This window comes from Notamacropus eugenii, chromosome 1 (assembly GCF_028372415.1).
Source record: "Notamacropus eugenii isolate mMacEug1 chromosome 1, mMacEug1.pri_v2, whole genome shotgun sequence".
In the NCBI taxonomy this organism is placed as follows: Eukaryota; Metazoa; Chordata; class Mammalia; order Diprotodontia; family Macropodidae; genus Notamacropus; species Notamacropus eugenii.
In genome coordinates, this window is record NC_092872.1 from 466,549,949 (window position 1) to 466,573,528 (window position 23,580).

Sequence of the window (23,580 nt, forward strand, 5' to 3'; positions counted from 1 at the left end):
GTGGCCCCTGATGGTCATTTGCCTGGTATGCCTTTAGATGAGTCACGTAGTCTCCCTAGGCTTCAGCTTTCTCATCCATAAAAAGAGGGGATTGGATAAGATGACTTATGAGGTCCATTTTAGTCCTAAATCTATGATCCCAAGACTCAAAGGAAATATTCATTTTAGGTGTGAGTGTGGGCCTTACTGGCTGTCCAGAGATATATGGCAGTAGTTCACGGTGAACTCAAGGTCTGCACTGATGTGTCTTTATCTAGAAGTAAGTAAAGGATCTTTGTACCCTTCTTTGTAAACTTTTCTAACTCCTGAAACTACCCAAACCAATCACTTTTATTTGATTCTCCTCTGATAGATGTGTGTGTATTTGCATGGAATTTAAAAGATATCTGGTCACCCCAAGACCTCTGGAGCAAGACGTTCACTGGACCAAAACCAAAGAGCCTTGGTGAAGTCCCACCTCTTCCATGAAGCCTTCCCTGATGACCACAGTCCAGGTGGACAACACCTTTTATAGTCGTCTGCTCTACACGTTGGACTTACGGAATCTCCTTTTCTCTTCTATTGGGCTTCTCTGTAGCATGATCATACACATTGCTGGGACCACAGTAGTTAACTCAGTCACTCTAATAGTGAAAGGAAGCAAAGATAGTGACAAGGAACTTGATTTGGAGTCAGAGGACTCTAGTTCAAATCCGGTCTTTGCCTCCTACTAGTGTGACTTTGGACAAGTCACTTAACTTCTTAGATGACCTACAAGGTCCCAGCTAGCTCTAAATTTATGGTTCTAACTGTTGATTCACTGAAAACTAACCAATCTCTTGAAAAGCCACTTTGAAGTGAACTTTTAGCACAAAGGAAAAAGCCTTGAATTCAGAATCAAAAGACTTGAATTTGAATCCTTGCGTTTCAGCTTTCTGCCTATGTAAACTTGGACAAGTCAATTAATCTTATCTAGGCTCAGAAGGCCCCTCAGAGGAGATTAAAGGTAGCTTACACCACCAGATCTCAGGCTTTCTCATATTCCCTCTTTATATGGAGAAGAGAACTTTGCAACAAATTCACTGCTTGGTTGATCAGGATTAATATTTCACTGCTGGATCCCCAGTGTTTTTTTTTTCCCCCAGTGTCTGGTTCTCATCTTTGGGCCCCATTTCAGCCGTCTGGATTAATTGAAGTCTCTAGGGATGAACTACATCAAGGAAAGCCATTCCTCTGTGGAGGTCAGAACAGGGCAGTTTAATGTCTAACGTGGCCACTGTACCAATAGTCTTCTCATGCCCCTGATTGGGCCATTGGGGAGAAATGTTGACCATGCATTTTATTGCTAGTCATGGAGCTGCTGAAGAGTGGAAACAGAGAACTGAATGGAGACAGCATGGCTTAGGAGAAGGAACAATTGGCTAATTCTAGACAAGGACAAGATTGAAGTTCTAGTCCTGGCTTGGCCACTAACTTGCTGGGCCACTTTTCAAATAAATCATTTTCTCTCTCTGGGGCCTCAGTCTTCTCAGGTGTTAAGTGGGACTAATAATCCCTCCTCCATTTAGCTTAGATTTTCGAAAGGATCATCAGTGTCGGGTACTTCTCTACCACCGAATTTCCTGTTTCCTAAATCCACAAAGGTCTTTTCTCAGTCCTCATCTTTCCTACTTTTCCTTCTGTGTTTTAGACTCTTAACTGTTACCAATCACTCTATCCACCATGCCACCTCGATGTCTAGATAAAATGCTCTCCATCCTTATCACTGCCTCTTGGAACCCCTCGCTTCCTTCTAGGTTCAGCTCAGTTGAGGTGGGGGAAATATTGAGCTTGGAGTCCTAAACCTGGCATCATTATTCATGAGTTCTAATCCTGGCTCTGCCACTTACCACCTGCATCACCTTGGGAAAATCACTCGATGTTTTGGGCCTCATTTTCCTCGGTTGAAAAATGAAGTGGGGTTACAAGATAATTCTCATCTCAGCTCCAGAAATACGATCATAATTCTCCCACAGGTCTTTTCCCGAAGACAACTGTTGCTCTCCTTTTTCTGAAAATACTTTGCACGTAGTTTGTGTTTACATATCTATATAACCATTGTTTCCTCCTCTACCCCAGTAGAAGGTAAAACTTCTTGAGGGGAGAGACTATCTTGTGTTTATCTTTGTATCACTGGAGTCCAGCACAGTCTGGTCCATGGTAGATGGCTTAACAAATATGTGTTTAATTGGATACAATGTTGTTTTCCCTATAAGTGTAAGGCTGGGAAGTTTTTTTCTCTCGACCAAAGACCTAATGCCTAATTTTTACAGAAATAATTACAAACAACATGTTAGTTTCACTGTTTAATCAAGTAATAGGGTTATATATGTATATGAACATAACATATATATGTATTTGTATAGATGTTGCTTAATCATTTTCATTTGTGTCCAAGTCTTTGGAGTTTTCTTGACAAAGTGGCTGGAATAGTTTGTCATTTCCTTCTCCAGCTCATTTTACAGATGAAGCTGAGGTAAGCAGGCATAAGTGACTTGCCCTGGGTCACATAGCTAATAAGCCTCTGAGGTCAGATTTGAACCCAGGTCTTCCTGACTCCAGGTCTGGTACTCTATTATGCCACCTAGGTGCCCATCTATATGGATATGTAGGTATACATGTATGTGTATATTCACATGCCTTCATTGCTAAATAATATGAAGCTTTCCATGTTCTATATCACGGAAACAGGGTCATATGGTATATTGAATTGTATGGATTTATTATCCTAGAACGGCAGAGATGCAGGACAAGAGAGTTTTGGGAGGAGCAAGGTGGAGTGGGTAAGGTCTTACCATGGGTATATACAAGGAAGAGGATTGCTAGACCCACATATGCTGCAGTCACTCTATCTAGCCTTATTTTCCGTGGTCTGCTGCTGTCTGCAAGGGTAGTCATAGAGTGAGGTGGAGGGTGAGATGCAGAGATGCAGAATATTTTGACCTAGACATTTCCTCTGGTTTGAGAGGAGGCAGGAGGAGGTTATTTTGCGATCTTTCCCTTCTGTTTTAAGGTTCAGTTTAAAGCAAAAAAATGGCTCCCCCTCCCCCTAAGCTGTGGTCCTTCACTCAGATGCATAACACAGCCTGGAGTTGGTTGACTGAAATCTTGTGGGCAGTTTCTGAAGAAGCAACATAACCATTAGCCTTGGAGTCAGGCCGGGCCTGAAATAACAGTGATTATTATTCTTAAGGCTATCCCATCCTGATTAGAATAAGCAAATCTGAAAACATTGCTTCTTCTAAGGGGTCCTCTATCTTTAAACTACATTCCTATTCAGGTTGGTTTTTTGGAGAAGTCCCATGAAAACCATCCTGAAACATTCTCTCTTAGTGAAATCTCCCAGCTGGAGAGGAGGGATACAAGAAAGAGCAGAGTGTTTCCTGTGAAAGCGTTAACTGGGTCTTGATGAGAAAGCTCCACAGATCTTCAGAATGGAAATCATCTGTTCATATTCTACTGTGTGTGGGAATATTCTTTTTGTGTGTTTAACTTCAGAATGTAAAAAATTGAAAATAAATAAAAATAAACGCCTTTACACATACATATATAGAACACAAATAGAATGCTGATACTCCTACTCAAATGGAAAAAATCTAGGATGGGAATCAAGAACCATTCTAGCCTGTTGTATAGTGGAGTGAATTTGGAATCAGAAGATTGGGTTCAAATTCCAGGAGCTACCCCATTCATATTACTTTTCTGAATCTCAGTGTCTTCATCAGTAAATGGAAAATCTATGATTAGGCTGTTTTTAAGGACCCACCTCTAGCTCCAAATCTATGTTTCTAAATCATTTCCACTCTGAATCTTAGTTTCCTCATTTACAAACTGAAGAGGCTAGACTCTGGTTCATAGACTGATAGATTGAGACTGGAAGAAACCTTAGAGATCATCTAGCTTACCCCCTTCAGTATACAGATAAGGAAACTGAGGTTAGGTTGAGTAATTCTCCCAAGGTCATGTACTATGACCTTAACTTTAGTTCAATACAATATACCAAATGTTTTTTAATCCAGTTCTAGATCCTTAACTCATTGCAATAACCAGTTGTGACTTTGGAATCTGAATCTGAATCTCTTTGGGTTTCAATTTCTTCGCCTGTAATAAGGAGATGAAAATAGCGGTAAAGAGGAAATGAGACAGTGCATATGCCCCTGATTTGGACAAGCCCCATGTGAATATGTCTCATCATTTTCTCTGCCTCACAAGATTTCTTTTTCCTAGGACCTTGTGTTGAATGTACCTTGTATCTGACGGCTGAGGAATATATATATATATATATATATATATATATATATATATATATATATATACATATATATATATATATAAAACTTAAACTGTGGCTTGATGTATTTTCATGTTCAATTAATTGTTATTTGCCTATGGCCATATTTCCTCAAGGCCCTGGCTTCATTGAGGGGGCAGGCTGCATTAATCAGAAATGCCCCATAGAAGAGGGTAGATTTGTTATTCTCTGCACTAAATCGTTAATTGATTTGATAATTGCCCAGGAAACATACACACACACACATAACAAATGTCAGGCTATACTCTTTCCTCTCGACAGTAAGATGAAGATGTTTTAGTTATGGGAACTCAGATGTCACCTATAAGAATTAGAGGAGGGTACTGGGGAGAAAGGGGAGTGGAGGCAGAGGGAAGCGGGCAATTCCTCTTTGTTATCAAGCGAAATGACTCCACAAATATGACAATAAATCACGGCAGGAATCAATCGGAGCGGAGGCTACTGCTCCATGCTGATAATGCATCAATCAATATTTAATGTTTACACTTTAATTAATCCGCTGGTAGGAAGCATTCTTTCAGTGACAAAAAAAGGGATGAGAAATAAAACACCTTTTATATCAAGGAGCGGCAAGTGGCATTGCCTATCTGGGTGGCTTTGATTGGAGCTGTCATTGATCACGGCAGGTCGCTCATGAGAGTGTCTGTGTTCATGTCACATTTGGGCATAAAGGAAACCCAGCATCCTTTGGGGGAGAGGGGGGCTGAAGGAGTGTCAGAATCTGGTTGGAGATGATTACGACTTAATCAGAATACAGACGGCCTGATACAGAAGTATGGATTCTTTTGAAAGACAGAACAAAGCCAAGTCAAATATAGGATTTTAAAAATTGGTGACATCTTCCCTTTGGAAGAGATTTCTGTCAAGAGCAGCAATGGTGATCTATAGTGCTAGGGGAAAAGCAGGCTTAATGAGAAAGACAATCCCCTCCTCTTCACTGATGGAAAGCAACGTCTCTGAAACAAAGTTGCTGATCTAAGGTTCCTTGACTGCCTCAGACAGTCAAAGCCTTTACCCCCTACAGGACATCTCTCAGAGTCCTGCGTTATTTTGGGTGATTATTTTTGGAAAATTGTGCCAGGCTAGAAGCATCATGATCATTCTCCACCCCCTGGACAATATTTCTTTCTCATTTTCGGCATTAAATCTTTCAAAGGACAACTGGCACTTAATATATATACACACACAGTATATACATTATTTGGACCTGACCTGTGATTTCTTTGGCATAGGGAACTCCCATCGAGGAAAGTCCCTCTGCCAATACAGATCAATATTTGTTCTGCAACTTATAGTCTCTGTGACACTCAGAAGATAAGTGCCTACCCAGGTTGGTTCTTGTCTGAGTCAGAGACTTGAATCCAGGTCACTCTACCAGGAAACACAGATGCCTTTTATTACATGTTAAAGTAACTGTATTTCATACTTCTTCTAGACTTTAATAGTTCCAGGCATCCATAATTTCATCAAAGTTTGTATTCTGTCCATTAGTGCCAATCACAACCCATTTGTCTCCTCAACCAGTGAGATTTTCAGTAATGTCCTTCCATAAGCGATTCCCTAAATGAAAAAAAAAAAAAGATAAGCCTTCACCCCCAAGGGATGTCTCTAACTGTGCTGCATTATTTTTGGCAACTCCCCAAACACAAAATGAAGTGTTCATACTTACCTGTCAGAAGGACAGACTACAGCTATGCATGACTAGTGAAGTCTGTCTTGGTTAAGTATTTCCTTTCCCCTATATTAGTGTCTAGTGCTCAGATTACTTTCAATTTGATGTTTGAGAATCTGACTTCTAATAGACTCTGATTTAACTGGTGTCACTAGTGAAGTTTTGTTTTGTTTGGGGAAGGCATTTTCTATGGGCACATAGCTATTTTGCCTCAGAGACCAGACATAAGCCCAGGTCTCCTGGTCTCCAAGGCTGCCACTTTTATTATACCTTGCTGACTCTCAAAGCGAAATAGAAAAGCAAAAAACAAAATAAAAAAACAACCCCCCCCCCCCAAATGAAACCATAACCAAATTGAATATCAACATCAGATAAAACAAGGTCCTCTAGAAATTAGATTTTATTTGTATTTTTTCACATTTCAATTTATTTATTTTAATTTGCAACATTCATTTCCACAAGATTTTGAATTCCAAATTTTCTCCCCACTTCTCTCCTCCCCATCTCATGACAGTGTGCATTCTGATTATCCACCCTTCCCCCCAATCTGCTGTCCCTTCTATCACTCTCCCCCTTTCACTTATCCCCTTCCCCTTCTATTTTCCTGTAGGGTAAGCTAGATTTCTATACCCTATTGCCTGTGTATCTTATTTCCCAGTTGCATGTAAAAACAATTTTTAACATTCATATTTTAAAGCTTTGAGTTACAAATTCTCTCCCTTCCTCCCTCCCCACCCACCTTCATTGAGAGGACAAGTAAGTTGATATAGGTTGTACATGTGTAGTCATGCAAAACACTTCCATAATAGTCATAGTGTGAAAGACTAACTATATTCCCTCCATCCTGTCCCATGTCTTCCCCCATTTATTCTATTCTCTCCTTTGACCCTGTTTCTCCTCAAAAGTGTTTGCTTCTGATTATCCCCTCCCCTAATCTGCCCTCACTTCTATTCCCTCTCTTATCCCCTTCCTCCCACTTTCCTGTAGGATAAGATAGATTTTCATAGCCATTTGAGTGTGCATATTATTCTCTCCTTAAATCCAACGAGAACAAGATTCTCTCATTCCCTCTCACTTCCCCCCTCTTTCCCTCTACTATAAAAGTTTTTTCTTGCCTCTTTTATGTGAAATAATTCACCCCATTCTACCTCTCCCTTACTCCTTTTCCCAGTACATTCCTCTTTCTCATCCCTTAATTTTATTTTTAGATATCCCTTCATATTTAACTCACCTCTCATGACCTCTGTTTATATATATATTCCCTACAACTAATAATGAGAAAGGTCTCATGAGTTACAAAATAGGAATGTAAACAGTTCAATTTCAATAAGTTCTTTATGATTTCTCTTTCTTGTTTACCTTTTCACGTTCTCTTGAATCTTATGTTTGAAAGTCAAATTTTCTGTTTAGCTCTGACTTCTCAAAAATGCATTGAATTCCTATACATCATTGAATATCAATTCCCCCTTCATTGATTATACTCAGTTTTGCTGGTTAGTGATTCATGGTTTTAATCCTAGCTTGTTTGACCTCTGGAATATTGTATTCCAAGCCCTCTGATCCCTTAATGTAGAAGCTGTTAAATCTTGTGCTATCCTGATTGCATTTCTTCAATACTTGAATTGTTTCTTTCTGGCTGCTTGCAACATTTTCTCCTTGACCTGGGAACTCTGGAATTTGGCTATAATATTCCTAGGAGTTTCTTTTTGGGATCTCTTTCAGGAAGTAATTGATCAGTTCTTCCAATTTCTATTTTACTCTCTGGTTCTAGAATATCAGGGTAGTCTTCCTTGATAATTTCTTGAAAGATGATGTTTAGGCTTTTTTTATCATGGGTTTCAGGTAGTCCCATAATTTTAAAATTATCTTTCCTTGATCTATTTTCCTGATCAGTTGTTTTTCCCAGTGAGATATTTCACATTGTCTGCTATTTTTTCATTCTTTTGGTTTTGTTTTATAATTTTTTGATTTCTCATAGAATCGACAGCTTTCATTTGCTCCATTCTAATTTTTAAAGAATTCTTTTCTTCAGTGAGTTTTTGGATCTCCTTTTTCATCTGACCAATTCTGCTTTTTAAGGCATTCTTCTCCTTATTGGCTTTTTGCATCACTTTTACATTTGGTCTAGTCTAGAAATCACATTTTAAAAGAACCCTTTGTTCCATGATTTTAGAGGACTTGGATCAATATGGAAGTGCTTGTCTTTACTAAGGAAATTTGGAATATGGAATTAGGCAAGGGTTTATTTCTGGCCTCTAATAATTTGAATCAACCTTTGATAATATTCTACATGGAATTCACTGCTATAAAGAAAATAAATTCTCTGGTGCTTTTGCTGAACACCCGGCAGAATCCTGAGTTCTTGATTGTTCTGTTCCATTAGGCTTCAAACCAGGAGGAACAAGTTGGTTAGATTTGGGCTTAGAAGGACAACTTCTTAGAAAGATCAGTGGGAAAAGGAATAGGAACTGTCCATCTAGGAGTTTGTTCTGGTTGAAGAATAATCATTTTTAGAAATTGCCTCTGGTTTTAGTGTCTTCCTATTGTACATAATTCCAGATTTGTCCCTTTGGTCCCTAAATTTTTTTTATCCTGCTTGTAAATCTCACCTACACCATGAGGCTAACAAGCACCAAATGAGTTCCAGTCTTTCTCCCCTATTTGGAATTTAATTCAAGCTAACATTTAAAAAGAGTTCCAAGGTTTTGGTCCTGAAATGTTCCCGTTGGATATGTGATGAAAGGGGGAAGTAGTATGTTTTGTTTTTAACTTTCCTTTTTCTAGATACAATATGGGACCAGGCCTGTCTGTACTCCAAGAGTAACTCTGGGCATTGCTGGCCAGGCTTGGTGGTATTGTGCCAGAAGTACCTCTGGGAATGAAGCCTGTGTCCATTCCTTGCCTGGTTTTTCAGACCTGGGATGTTTGGAATCCAATCTACTGAGAACGTGTATTCCAGGCTCCAGCTGAGTGATTAATGCCATGTGCTTGTGCTGCCCAGGGCATGAAGAGATCAGATCTGTAAATCAATCAGTCATAGCTGCTGAACCTCCTACTTCATTGCTAAAGTTCCACTGATGAGAGTTCTTTGGTACCCACCAGCCCCTTACTGTGAAATGGTGTTGATGTGAGGAGATAATAGCTGTGGTAGGGAAGTATATCACTCCCAACTATTGTTGATGAGGTAGGTTACAATAGTGCTGTAAGGGTCATCCTGCATGGTAAGGGGCTCTGGAAATGTTTTCCAATGGAAAATAAATTCTTGCCTGCTGGTTTACTCATACCCTAATTGCTACAATTAGAGTTGTCCCTTTGCCTTTATACTCCTTATCACTATATAATGGAAATCCTCTAGCTAGGCTAATATTTTAAGCTATTATCAATAGGTGACACCTCAGTGTGAATGAGTTTATCAGATTCTTTTCCAATACCAGCTTTTGATTAGAGAGGAAAGATACCAAGAGAATATAATCATGTGAATTTGGTAGGAGAGGGACTTCCTTCTTTCCTTCAATCCATCCTTCCTTCCCCTCTTCCTCACTTCCTCCTTCTATTCCTTCTTTTCTTTCTTCCTTTCTCTATTTTTCTTCCTTTCTCTCTCTCCCCCTTTTCTTCCCTCCTTTTCTCTTTTCCCCCCTCCCTTCCTGACTTCCTTCCAGTCTGTCTCTCTTTGTATGTCTTTACTTTTCTTTCTCTTTTCATTTTGTTTTGATTCAAGATAATTTCCAGTTAACACCCAAACCAACATCCTTACCAAGTACAAAAATCTCATGGGGAGGGGAGTTAGATTATTGATTGTTAACAAAATGATGAAATAATGTTTCCTTTAACTTGGAACATATGAAACTAACAGTTGCCATTGTAACTGAATAGTTTGGGTGTTTCTCTAATGATTTCATTTACATTGTTGTCGTCTGTATATTTGTTTCTTAGCTCTGTTTTCATCATTTTATATCACTTCATGAAAACCTTCCCATAGTTCATTGGATTCTTCATATTAATCATTCCTTAGGTCACAGTGATATTCCATTATATTCATATTATGTAATTTATTCAGCCATTCCCCTACTGTTTCCAACTTCGGGCTATCATAAACAATAGTGTTATGAATATTTTATACATACAAATCTACTTTTTTTATTTTTATTTTTTGCTAAGAATATTTTTCTTAGGATATAGTCCTGCTGGTGGGACCTCGGAGTCAAAGAGCATTTACAATTTAATAACTTTCCTTGCATAATTCCAAACTGTTTTCCTGAAGTGTGGAACCAATTAACAGAGCCACCAGAACTGAATGTCTATCTTCCTACAGTCTTTTCAATGAATTTTGCCATCTTTTTTTTAAAGTTTCTTTGCTAGTATCGAAGTGGTACCTCAGAGTTATTTCTATTTAAATTTCTTCGTTATTAATGATTTTGAATATTTTCAGGTGAATATTGACAGTTTTTATTTCTTCTTTTGAAAACAGTTTACATATATCACATCCTGGACCGGATTGTCTTTCAAGCTCAATGTTTATGGAAGTTCCTATGCCACATGTCTCAATGTATCACATTACCCCTCAGTAAATGCCTATGATGTGTACAGCACCGGTCAGGGAAAACACAACTTAGACAAGATAGAGCCCTTGCCTTTACGGAGCTCACAGCCTACTCGGAGATTAGGACAGATATACAAGTAAACATAATAAACACAGATAATACATGATAAGGATATTGCAGAGGTACAGAGACAATGCTACAGGAGGCCCAACGGTCTGACTTTTAGGAGACAAAGAAAACCTATCTTATACTTCATCTACTCCAAGAAGCCTTTCTTAATTAATCTTAGCCTATTCTGATCTCTCCCTTTGCATTCTATATTTTCATTCAGTACTATTGGCCTATTAGACTTGCTGGACTTAGTTATTTCTTAGAAATATAGGTTGAATGTATTTTAAACTTTTGAGGGCAAGAATCAAATCTTCTTCTTTTATATACTCCACAGTGCTTTACACATACCAAGTCCTCAATAAATGTTTGTGGACTTACACAGCTAGTTAGCAGAGTAGATAGAAAGATAGAACTGTAGTCAGGAAGATCTGAGTTCAAATCTAGCCTTAGACATTTACTTGCTGGGTGACCCTGGCCAACTCACTTAACTTCTGTTTGCCTCAATTACCTTATATGTAAAATAGGCTTAATAAAAGTACTTGCTTCTTAGGTTGTTGGGAGGATAAAATATGATAGTATTTGTAAAATGCTTTACGAACCTAAAAGAATTGTATGAATGCTAGCTATTATCATCATTGTTATAATAAAATGTTTGGGGTTAATACACTCTTGGTGGGTCTCTGAAAAGCAATTTTGAATTATGATAAGAAAGTGATTAAATTGCCTATGACTTCCAGCCCTGAGACCTTACTTCAAGTCATATATCCCAAGGAGGTCAAAAATAGAAAGAAAGGTCCCATACACATCATCATATGGATACACCTTTTATAGTAGCAAAGAACTGGAAACAAAGTAGATGTGCATCCCTGAGAGAATGGCTAAACAAATTGTGGTACATGAAAATAATGGAAACATTATGGTACAATAAAAAAAGTTATTAAGAAGAATTTAGAGAAACATGAGAAGATTTATACAAACAGATACAAAGTGAAGGTAAGCAGAATGAGGAAAATCAAATTCATAACAATGCAAATGGAGAGAACAGAAACAATGAAAGCAAACTTTTTCTTAAAGAAGAAAGGGAAAAAATGCATTGTTTCCTTTCTTTGCAGAAGTAGTACTTGCTACCACCTTAGGAAGATAGGACTGGATCTGGACCACAGGGCCTTCCAAAAATAGATAAGCCATGTGCCCACTGTTGGTCTTTGCCAAGAGTATTAGGAAACTTGTAGATCCCAGAAGTGAAGGCACTAATACTTCCTTTATATGGAAATATAAAAAATGCTTACAAAGAGAGCATGAGGGTGGTATTATTAAGGGTTCTTTTCTCCCTGGGGATCAGATTGGCATCAAAAGGTGGCAAATGGGCTGAAAAATGGGGAAGATCATGTAACACAAACTAAAAAATAAAAATTTTAGTATTACGTTCTTTTGCTTTGGGTTTTCTGGTCCCCATCATCTGGGGACAGGGCGTTTGGGTAAATGGTGCTCATAAAACTGCTGACCTTTCACTTCTCAGGAAGCTAGATATTTAAATCAACCCTTATTTCAATTAAACGTTGGCACACACATGATTATTATATGTCCTGGGGTATGACTATATTTGGATTCATTTGTTGTTGTAAGCCAGGCTTTTTTCTAGCTGGCTTAGTGCTTCAGTTTTTGATTGGAACAAATGAGAGACTCATAGATCATTGAAAAGCTAACAAAAGGAAGTTTGCACAACTATGTCAGTAAAGGATATTCAGCGAGGATAGAAAATTGATTCATTGGGGTGTACCTTCCCAGTCTCTGTATTGGTTGTGCTGGTCATTTGGTCAGAAGCCTGACTCCATGTACACTAGTTTTTTGTACTTATGCCATTAGGAAGCTACATTGGTGATCCAAGCTTTATTTCCCTGTGCCAAGTCTAAAGAATGATTTTTAATACTTTTTAAGGAAAAACTAGCCTAGCTTGCATGGCAAATATTGCTCTTATACAGTCATGGTAAAATGTTGCATCTGGAGGGGACATTAAGGGCCATCTCATCCAACACCTCCATTTTACAGATGATGAAATATGCCCAAAGAGGGAAAGTAACTTTCTGTAGTCACACAGGGAATGAGTAACATAAGCAGTGAGAGAACTCAAATCTTCAAATCCAATCCCTATATCTCACTGGCAAAACTCACTTTACTAGTTAAATCTGAAAATATATGCTACAGATTTACCAACCAGACAAAATAAACAGAAGGATGCTGTTGATGGATGCAGTTTTTGACAACTAGATTCCTACAGAACTGTAATAGCTTCCTTTTTAACTGTTTAGTGTGCCTGTGACTCTTACCAATGTATAGGCAGAGAAAGGCATTATTTCCCTTTCTAAAGGATCAGGTTTACATTTTTGCATATGAAAAATCAAACCAGAAATCTGAAAAATTAGAAGAAGTAAGGAAGTTGTCAGGCAGGTAGGAAGGAAACCCTTAAATCATGATTTTCTTTTGTTTAGTAATATCACCCCTAGAACCAAAGGAAAGCATTTCATATAATTGCAGAATGCCAGAGGATACTGGACATAGTAGGCCCCAAATAATATCACCCCAAAATAAATAAACAAATAGGTTTTTGATAGGTTGCTGGTATGGGGCTCATATCCTAATCAGTTTGTAGAATGCCATCAAAAAGTTAGATACTAGCTGTTGGCAACTGGACTTAGGAAATTTCTAGAATAAGAACAATGAGTCCTAGGAAACTAATGAAAAAAGAGGGGACAATGTCCTCACTCTGAAGCTGGATATTTTACAATATTTTTTTTTTTAACAATACTTTTTCAATGCTGGCAAAAGCAAGCATTTTATGTGATCCTTGGTTAGTTCTCAGGGAAAATGTTTTAATGTACAATTGACTAATGTTGTGGCAATGATGGGATAATTAAATGGCTTTGGGATCCGCAATATTTAGGTTGCAGCTGGTGTGGTTAAGTGCTAGATATAAACCAAGAGCACACAGGGTGAGCCCAGACAGAGACACCGAAAATGAAGAAATGCCAAATATTGGCTAACTCGAGTCAGGAAAATGGAAGAGAGAACGTGAGCCTTAATGCAAAAAGAAACGACATTCTAAAGGTGTACAAGGTCACTTTTTTATGTGACTAAAATCTGTAATTGATTTTGGTTTTTCCTTGAACAAGTCATTGGTCTAACTGACTGTATGTGGAAAGCTGATTAGGATATGAGCCTCATACCAGCAACCTATCAAAAACCTATTTGTTTATTTATTTTGGGGTGATATTATTTGGGGCCTGCTATATCCAGTGTCTTCTGCCATGACTCTCTTCTAGATGAAATTACTCATGCCATATACTCATGAGGCTTCTTTCTATTTAGCTTAGAAGCCTTTGACATCTCTTATATCTTACTATTGAATCAATGGAGAGGTATATAGTTGTCAAAGTATTACCAATGGGGAATTGTGCAGAAGTCTCATGACTTCTGTGAGTGAGGGATAAGTGATATACAGCCCATGTCTATTTTTTTTTAATTTATTCAATGACAAAACATCTAGAAGAAGACCTTTGCTAAATTATGAGGACTCCCTGTGCAGGATTTAAGGGAGGATAAAGTTAAGAGTTGCCCAGGACAGGCTGGCATGAATGGATTTTACCCTGATTACTGACCTCCCTGGCTTCCTTTAAGTCTCAGCTAAAATTCCACTTTTTACAGGAAGCCCTCCCAACTCCTCTTAATTCCAGTGCCTTCCCTCTGTTAATTATTTCCTGTTTATCCTGTATGTAACTTGTTTTGCATGTAGTTGTTTATATGTTATCTCCCCCATTAGATTATAAGCTTCTTGAAGGCAGGGAATTGTCTTTTGCCTTTTTTTTTTTTTTTTTGGTATCCTCAGCACTTAACACAGTGTTTGGCACATAGCTGGCACTTGATAAATGTTTATTGATTAGTTCAGCATTGATATCACAAGTTCACTGAAGCACCAAATCTCAGTTAAAATTTAAGTTCAAGCTCAATTCCCTTTGAAATTTAGGGTTAACAAAAAGATCTGAAAGTAACAGAAAAATGTTTACAGAGTTCTCTTTTTGGGCTATCGAAAATTTTAAAAAAAGCTCCCAAGGTTGTCATAAGGATAGGCTACTTTAAATACCACCGGGCAGTCACTCAGCCCTTTCCCCACATGACTGTCTGTCATTCTGAAGCCACTCCATATATTTCAGTCCACAAGAGTGTGGTCCTTGGGGAGATAAGGTGATACTGTTGAGAAAGACAAATTCTCCATGCTGAACTCCTCTTATGAATGCAGGTCAAGCATCAGTTCAAATGAACCAAAAGGGGTATAGAGAAAAAAGTCCTGGATTTGAAATCAGAAGGTCCTCTCTGGGTACATGAAGTATATTTTGGAAGGTACTCCTGGCATGCCTGCTTTGACTGATTTAGAAGATGATTTACATCTTTATTTGCAGCCCAATTCAGTAAAGATGGTCAAAGTAGACATATACATAGGCAGAGACTCTATTCTACTTATAGCCTTGCAGGACTCAAACATATATTTATTATAGATCCCATAGTACTTCTCAAGGCTCCTCTCCCTAACCTATTCTATCTCAACCTGTCCTCCAGACTTTAGAGGACCACTAGTTAAAAGACTACATCAAGATGACTTGGTGAGTAACTCAAATTTCTGTTAATACATAGAGATTGTTTCATTTATTGATTCTTTAATTCAACATTTATTAATCACTTATAGTATAGGACACTGAGTTAGGTGCCAGGGAAAAGACAAAATTTAAATAAGTTTAGATAAGAGTATGGAGTAGGAAGATAGCAGCTATTGGTAATAATCCTCATGAGAGCACCAGCCTCTCTTTGTCTCTAAGATTATATAGCTGGAGACTAACTGCCCTGCCTTCTTGGCTGTACTAATAGTTATAAATTTCCCTTCTTTTGCCTTCACATGGCACTTTGTTTTACAGTTCTCTAAAGCACTTATCATGTAATATAGCATATTATTGTTGGCTGACTTTGTACCTTATTATCCTGCTAGGATGAGGGCAAGGACCAAATTGACAGGGGCAATGTCTTATCTAAACTGATTAAGACTTTTCTCCAGCACCTAGAACAACAAGATGTCACACAGCTACATATGCATACATATGGCTTCTCTCGGTCTCAGTCTTTCTTTATCTCTCCATCCAACTCAGGCTTCTGGATGAGGGTTTCTGAATTAACTCTCAAGCTGTAGAATTGATTGTGTGACTACAAGGAAGAGCTTGAAAGCCAGATGAGACTTCTCTGTGCTGGAGCAGAAGTAAACTTCTTGGATGACATCCCCATGGTATCTGTGTTTGTGTTTTCCCTGTTCTTTTCTGTCTCTGGGAAGATTTTCATATATTTCTCTGAACTGCAGGCTACTCGAGTTCTTAAGTTCCAAATCGCTAGAAAGTGATACTACTCAAGGAAAGTGACAGCTTCATCTCTGATAACAGTTTCTGAGAACTTCTCTATCCTCTTGGACCTGCCTGTGCTAGAAGTCACAGGATCTTTTCAGCCAAAGATCATGGGGCATGGATGATTACTGATTGGATCAATGAGTGGCAAAGAACAGATCAGGGAAAGGTTACATTTAAGCTAGGTTTGGAAGATGGGTAGGGATTGAACAAGCAGAAGTTAAGAAGGACCTTCCAGGTATAGAGAACAACAAGATTAGTGGATAGACAGCTGGCTTGAAATCAGGAAAACCGGGGTTTAAATCTTGCTTCAATCACTATTATCTGCGTGCCCCTGGACAAATCATTCAACCTCTTTTTGTGCCTTAGTTTACTTAAAACATGGAGGTTTGACTCAGTAGCTTGTAAAGTACCTTTCAGCTCTAAATCTACAATCCTTTGGGAGGCATAATGTCTAGCATGGATACAGGTTACAAACACCAGAAAGGGGAAGGGAATAAGAACTTTATATAGTGCCTACTATGTGCCAGGTACTGTGTTAAGCACTTTACAAATATTATCTCATTTAATCCTCAAAACAACCCTGCAAGGTAGGTGCTGTTATTATCCCCATTTTACAGTTGAGAAAATTGAAGCATGCAAAGATTAAGTGACTTGTCCAAAGTCACATAGCTATAGTAAGTGGCTGAGGTTGGATTTGAACTCAGGTCTTCCTGACTCCAGGGCCAGTTCTTTATCCACTGTGCCACCTACCTGACTCCAATATGCCTCAGAATGTTGTTGGTCAGACCTTCAGATTGGGGATCATACTTGCTGCCTTCCTGACAGTTTCCCTAACAGGCTGTGATGCTCTCCCAACAGTAGGAATGTTGGGACAAGAGTGAAGTACATATTCCAACAACTTTAGACCTGAAAGGATGTTGAAGGAGAAATGAGCTGCTTAGAGCCTCACTCAGGTTTTTTCCCAAACCTCTGTCCTTTGTTAGCCTGGGAGCCAGACTGGCTAGCAGTCTTGCTCCACCTGGGGACAACTACCAAAGATCTTATGAAATGGAGGGGGGAAGATTCAGAAATAATCTTTAAGGGAGGTTGGAGACACTAATGAATGTTTCTAAAGCTTCTACATTGCATTGCACAAAAGGAAATTTTTTTTGGTGTTGAAACTATAAGTTCTTCCATGAATGGAATTCCCATTGTGGACACTCCCTCCACAGAAGTCTAGCTGTAATTTATCTGAAATTTATAGTTTTAGAGTCTTCATACACATCTTTTTAAAAATTTACTTATACACCCACACATTCTACCTGCAGTATATTGTCTCTCCTTACAGACTATAAGCTCATTGAGTGCTGAACCATTTTTTAAACTTTTTATCCCTTGTATCTAGCAGAGATTCTGTATAGAGTACATGATTAATAAATATTTATTTATTGATTCATTGGATAGTTTGACACTTGCTTGGAGACAGTGAGAGGTTGTGATTTGCCTAAGATCACACAGCTAAATATGTCAGAGGTAGGATTTGAACTCATGTCTTCCTGACCAAAAACATGTACATACTGAAAAAAATAGGAAGTTAGAGCTAAAAGATACCTTAAAGGTCATACAGTTTTCCAGATCTCTTCTTCTGTATGATGAGGAGACTGAGACCCTAAAATCATAAGGGTAGGATTTAAATCCATCTCCTGCCTCAAATACAGAACTTTTCCACTATAGCATATTTCTCTCCAGCCCATCTGGCTCAAGTCAACACTTCCAATCATGGTGCTACTCCAGAACCCAAACCCAGATCTCTCAGAGAAATTGGTCCTGACTAGTTATTGGCTAATGGAGTCATAAATCTTCTGGAGTCTATAATGATCTGACAGAGCTCTGTTGGCCAATGGTATCCCTGCATTTGAGGGTCCTGTTCAATGGCATGCAAATGTACAGAGCTGCCATCACAGGCAGGATTGAATTCATCCCCAAAGTCTTAAGATTAGCTATTTTAGTCCTCACAGTTTTCTTCTTCTGAAAATTGCTTATAATTAAGGGGAAAATGGAAACTCTACCTTGTTTATTTGCTCAGTCGGGGCACCAGCTCATTAGCCACATTAATAAAATACCTGCCAGATCAAAATATCTTAATGGCCGGCTGCAGTCATTCCATTGTTTATTGATGGTTGTTTACCGGATATCTGGAGACATAAGGAAAACCTTTTTAGCTTGGGCTACTCATTAGCAAAGTACCAAGGAGGCCAAATCCCATAAAGATATTAAGCTTTTTTTTTTTCTTTTTGAGGGAGGGTCCTCCCAGCAGCAGCAAAGGGAGGGAATTCTCATTACTTATTAAGACAAGGTACATTCTTTGCATCTTGAATTTCCTTTTAGACTTTTAACTCTTTTTCCCCCATTTCATTTTTTTAGAACCTGAAATGAAAGAGAATGGGGTCTCTTTAAGCTGAGGGCAAATGGAAGAAGCCTTTCAGAGAACATTAATGCCCCCCTGATGAAGAGTAAAGCTGGGAACCAGGTGTGATTCCTATAAGGAACCAACCCAGTAGGCCCAGGGATATTCCTGGAAAGAAAAGATCAGAGTGGTTCTGAAGTTGTAATATAGACCACCTGCTCAAGTTTTTCAAAGTTTTCTTGGGATTCATAGAATGTTAAAGCTTTCAGGATACTTAGAGATAACTTAGTCAAACCTCTTCATTTTACAAAAAAGTAAAATTGACATCTAGGGAAGGAAATGACTTGTCTAAAGTCACACAACAAGTTAGCAGTAGGGCTAGGACTACGACCCTGGTCCTTGGACCCCAGTCCTTCCCCATCTGACCCCAAGCTGTTTTGGTTTTTGAAAGATATCTTTGTTATTAACAATAACCTCCCCCCACCTTGCCCCAGATTAATCTGAAAGGACTGAAATTTTAAGGGTGAAGAGAAGGAGCAACAATGGTCTGAATCGCTGGGAACTTTGACCAGAAGCTTGATCATTTAGGGAGTTGCCCATTTGGTTTATGGTATATTATCCAACCCTAGATGGGTGGTGAAGAGACAGATGCTACATCAGAAAAGAGACAGAAGGCCTAGCCTCAATGCTGCCTCTCTTGATCACTACCTATTTGATCTTGAACAAGTCACTTTCTCTTATAGTTTCCTCATTTACAAAATGAAGGGGTTTGAATTCTATGATCTTTAAAATCCCTGTTGGATTCTAAATCCTATGATTTCTCTGGTCCTTATAAATATCAGTTGTCTTTACCCGGGGTCTCCAAAGTGGGGTGTACATCCCTCCAAGGGGACATATGAGATGATTCTTTGGGATATAGGAAGAACATTTGAAATTTTTATTTTTTTTATTTTTATCAAAGAAAGAGAAAAAAATTAAGCTTTAGAAATATTTAATATGTTAGATAAATACTGGTGCTATCACTCAGTCAGTTTATCATAAATGGTATTTGAGTTATCCTGAGTGAAGCATGGGAGTTCCATAGTGGGGAGGGGTTAACGGTTGCACCTTCATGCCTTCATTTGATTCCAGTATATTATGATGCATTACAGATTATGTGTGCTCAATTAAGTGAATTTGAGTATGGAATTATCTAGTTTTAATGAAACTCATTCTCACAAATGGAAAAATGAATGAAAAGGATTCTACAAAGAAATTATTGAGTTTGTTGTTAATGTGAACCCAAGTTCAATGTTAATAATTTGAACACAGAAAAAGGCAGATGAAACATTCCTCCTCCTAGTACAAACTTTTCATCGGCAATAATTTTATGAGATAAAAAAGTCGTGGTGATCTAATTAAATCTGATGAGTTGACCAATAACTTTTAAAATTATCAAGAAAATGACATGCCTATACACATGCAATGTGGAGATTGGCCAATGGAGGTCCTTCCTTCTGTTGGTGCTGTGCATGTTCTATCTTGCCTTAGGTGGAGTATTCGAGATAGAATGGACTAAGCTGTGATTTTGTGAGCTGCAAAAAGTCAAGAGAATAAGTTGCCAGAGGCTGTACTAGAATGTTCAGACAGCTGAGCCAAGTGAAGGGTAAAGTACCAAATCCACCTAGTTGATTCAACTCAGGTAGTCAAAAAAAGAGGAACTCATTCACCATCTGTGCATACTCAGAAATTAACTTGATGGGACAAATATCTTTAAGAAATGTTTTAAGTTTGAGCCCACTCTGTCCAAAGTGGTACAGAGGAAAAAGTGCCCCTAGTTCAGGAAAATGGTTTGTGCTTATGCTCTTACAGTATCTTCTCAGTAAACATCCCTTTGTTAAAGCTAATTGATATTAATTGATTAAATGATACTGGAGACCTAATCACTGGATGGTACCCATAATATAAGGGAAATACTAATTTTAGCTGACAATTGACATTACAGAGAAAACAATGGAATAGAGACTTCAGCTGTTAGCATTAGAAAGCTACGCCACTGCCTCTCAGAAGTACCCCTAGAATCCTGAAAGAGGAGATGTAGATAGCCTTCTGGGAGACCTGACTTCTCAGGGTGAATGGGAATCTGGCTAATAGCATTTAACACTTTTAAGGGTTGTGATTAGATAAATCATTTATTAAGCACTTAATATGGGCTATTATTGTGTTAAGCCCTAGGGATATAAATACAAACAAGTGAGATACTGCCCACCCACAAGGAGCTTACACTTTAATGAAAGAAGACAACACTTTAAAGGAGACATGAAAAGCAAAGGTTGGGGAGGAGCCTGCAGCTTCATAGTTTGAAGCTAGTGCCTGGAAAGTGAGGCAGACAAGGCAAGATGAGCGACAAGTTCACCTATCAGAACCCAGGGTGGCTCCAGGAGTGGACCTGTCCCTTATGCACATATTGTGCTAACGATAGTATGAACCTATCACAGTTAGCAAGACATTTGGACATAGGCATTTGTTGCCCGTAAGAATGGCAATGTGTCACCTAGAATAAAACTTGTATCTGCATACTTTAAAACTTGGATTCTAATCTACTCAAAAATTTTCCAAATGAGGAGCTTCAGTGCCTTTTGAACCCACTTGTTAAAATTACAAGAACATAGTGCTCTCCATTTAGTTTTCAGGGGAGGTACAAATTTACTAGCTGAATGTTGACAAATACCACTGCATAACTGGTGGATAGGATTGAATGATGATTATTAAGATTTAGTCAACACAGTGAATAAAGCAATATACTTTTTCCATTTGGATCTATGTCTCTTGTGTGAGGCATCTTTATCAGTTTTAAGGGCCATTAAAGTGAAATCTCAAAATAGAATGAACTCACTGCCAGATATTCAAATTTCAATACAATATATTAAATCAAGATTTCCAAAAATAATAAGGTAGATTCATTCACATTGCTTTCACTAAGATATTATTAATTGCCACAATAATAATTTTAGTCAAGGCAAAAAAGGTTTCTTATACTATAAAATAAAATAGACTTTTATTTTAAAAATATTATTGATTTCCTCTTTATCTCACCCTTTTAGGATTTCTGTTTTTGTGTGTGTTTTATGATACATATCAGAAGAGTCAAACCTGTGGCCCACAGCAACAAGCTCCCCAAGCTCCCCAGTGCTTCTGGGAATCATATTACAATGTAATTGAAAAGCGCTTAACAAAATAAATAAAAAATGTACTACAACATATTGTTAATTTGTGGTTTTCTAAGTCAATCTGTGGCCGGAACCATCGATGTACATATTATTACAGTAACACAAGTCTATAAGTTCATATATAAATATTCATATATTGGTGTACATGCTCAAAAGGTTTTTATTGAGAGGGGTGAGTGACCACAAAAGTTTATATGTCACTGGTCTCTACTGCTCAGATACACTCAGTTCTCTGCTTCTCTCTACCTATGGAGAAACAGTTCATTCATCATGATAGTAAGCCCTGTGTCAGTAAAGGATATAGACCTTTAAGAGTAAGGTGGACAGAAATGCTGTGCCAATATTATTTCAGGAGAAGAAAAAATCTAACAATGAAATATATTACTTGCAATTATAGTCCTTGTGCCCAACATCTGTGACAAAATACAGGAAAAACATTCCACTCTGCCTTTTGGTGACCTCTAAAGAAACTCCCCCATGGAGTCATTGAGGGTGGTAATTTGAGTGTAAATTCATGCAAGGGTTCCATACCTTTGCTTCATAAAATCAGAAGTCTAGCAGTGAGAAATGTTGAAACTGCTTGGAAATGAGATCCAGAGTACTTCACACTCAGGGCCCAAAGATGGGGGGTAGGGAAATGGTGAGGGTATGTTACTATCACATTAAAACAGAGGGTACATAGGAAACTGAAAATGTGAAAATAAAATATCCTTTCTGTGTGCACTGCTCATAAAAGCCAAGCCAGCAGAGGTCATTAATATGTCAAATGTGGGACAGAGTCAGGAAAAAGTATGATTAAAGTAGACCTGTATCTCTGTGCTAATTATTTTCCATTAACAGTTAAATGTGCATGGAGGAAATAAAGAAGACAGTATAATTAAAAAATTTAACTGAGAGTCCTGGGTTCAAATCTCAGCTCTGCCACTTATTATCCTGTATGATACTGATCAAGCCAGTTAACCTTGTAAGGTCTCAGTTTTCTCAACTGTAAAATGAGAAAGTTGGACTAGTTGACCTCCAAGGTGCCTTCTAGCTCTAAATCTATGAGCCTATGATCAAACATTTATTAAACACCTAATTATATGCAAGTTGCAAAAAAGATACAAAACATGCATTAATAGAAAGCAATACCTTAGCCATTGGCTCCCTCTACCAATGAAATCACAGGTCTGATCCCAATCCCCATGTGTGTGCTAGATGAGATCTGGAAAAGATCGCACCATCAAACATTCCAAGAATCAGAAAAGTGTGTGAGGCCAGGATTTAATTCAATAAGATACATTTAACCTGTTTATTATTTGCCAGACACTCTTCATGACCCTGGGAATATCAAAATGATGAGACTATGCCATGCCTGTCCCCAGAGAGCTTATAATCTAAATAGGGGTGGAGAAATAAGGAAGAGACATCACATACACACACACAAATACACACACACTCACACACTAGTTGGAGATAAGAAAGAATTATGCAAGAGCAAAGGACATGTATTGGGAGATTAGAGAAGAGAGAAAATCCACTTTCAACTAGTGGGGTCAGGTCATGTGTCTCAAGGACAGCAGTTCCTGAGCTGGACCTTGTTCTGTACTGAGTAAGATCTGGGAATGTGGGGAGCAGTAACTTCCCTAAATCATGTTAACACTGTTATCACGCCGTGCTAATTTGACAGCTTGTTTCCAAGAACATCTGGGAAGACCAGATGGACATGTGTTTTCCTTTTTATTAATTGGACTTCTAATTAATTGTGCAAAGCCCAAATCAAACAAGCAGAGACAGGAATCAAAATAGCCATGAGACCCTGAACAAATACTTACAACAACAACAACAACAGCTACAACATCCTGGTTCACATATCTGGCTGTGTGTTCGTCCTTCGTTGCTGAAGAAGAC

General features: G+C 38.3%; 1 long non-coding RNA gene across 3 annotated transcripts in view; it reads left to right on the top strand.

The window, feature by feature from the left end:
• The window catches only part of LOC140519317 (uncharacterized), a 75,352-nt gene extending 53,633 nt beyond the window's left edge, over nucleotides 1-21,719 (top strand). For 2 of the 3 annotated variants that reach the window (XR_011972176.1, XR_011972174.1), the window contains 4 exons: nucleotides 169-259; nucleotides 353-15,980; nucleotides 18,499-18,604; nucleotides 21,565-21,719. This is a non-coding gene — a long non-coding RNA (uncharacterized lncRNA). The remainder of the gene's footprint in view (nucleotides 1-168; nucleotides 260-352; nucleotides 15,981-18,498; nucleotides 18,605-21,564) is intronic. The other variant, XR_011972175.1, reaches the window with a different exon arrangement.
• The last annotated feature ends 1,861 nt before the right edge of the window (nucleotides 21,720-23,580 follow it).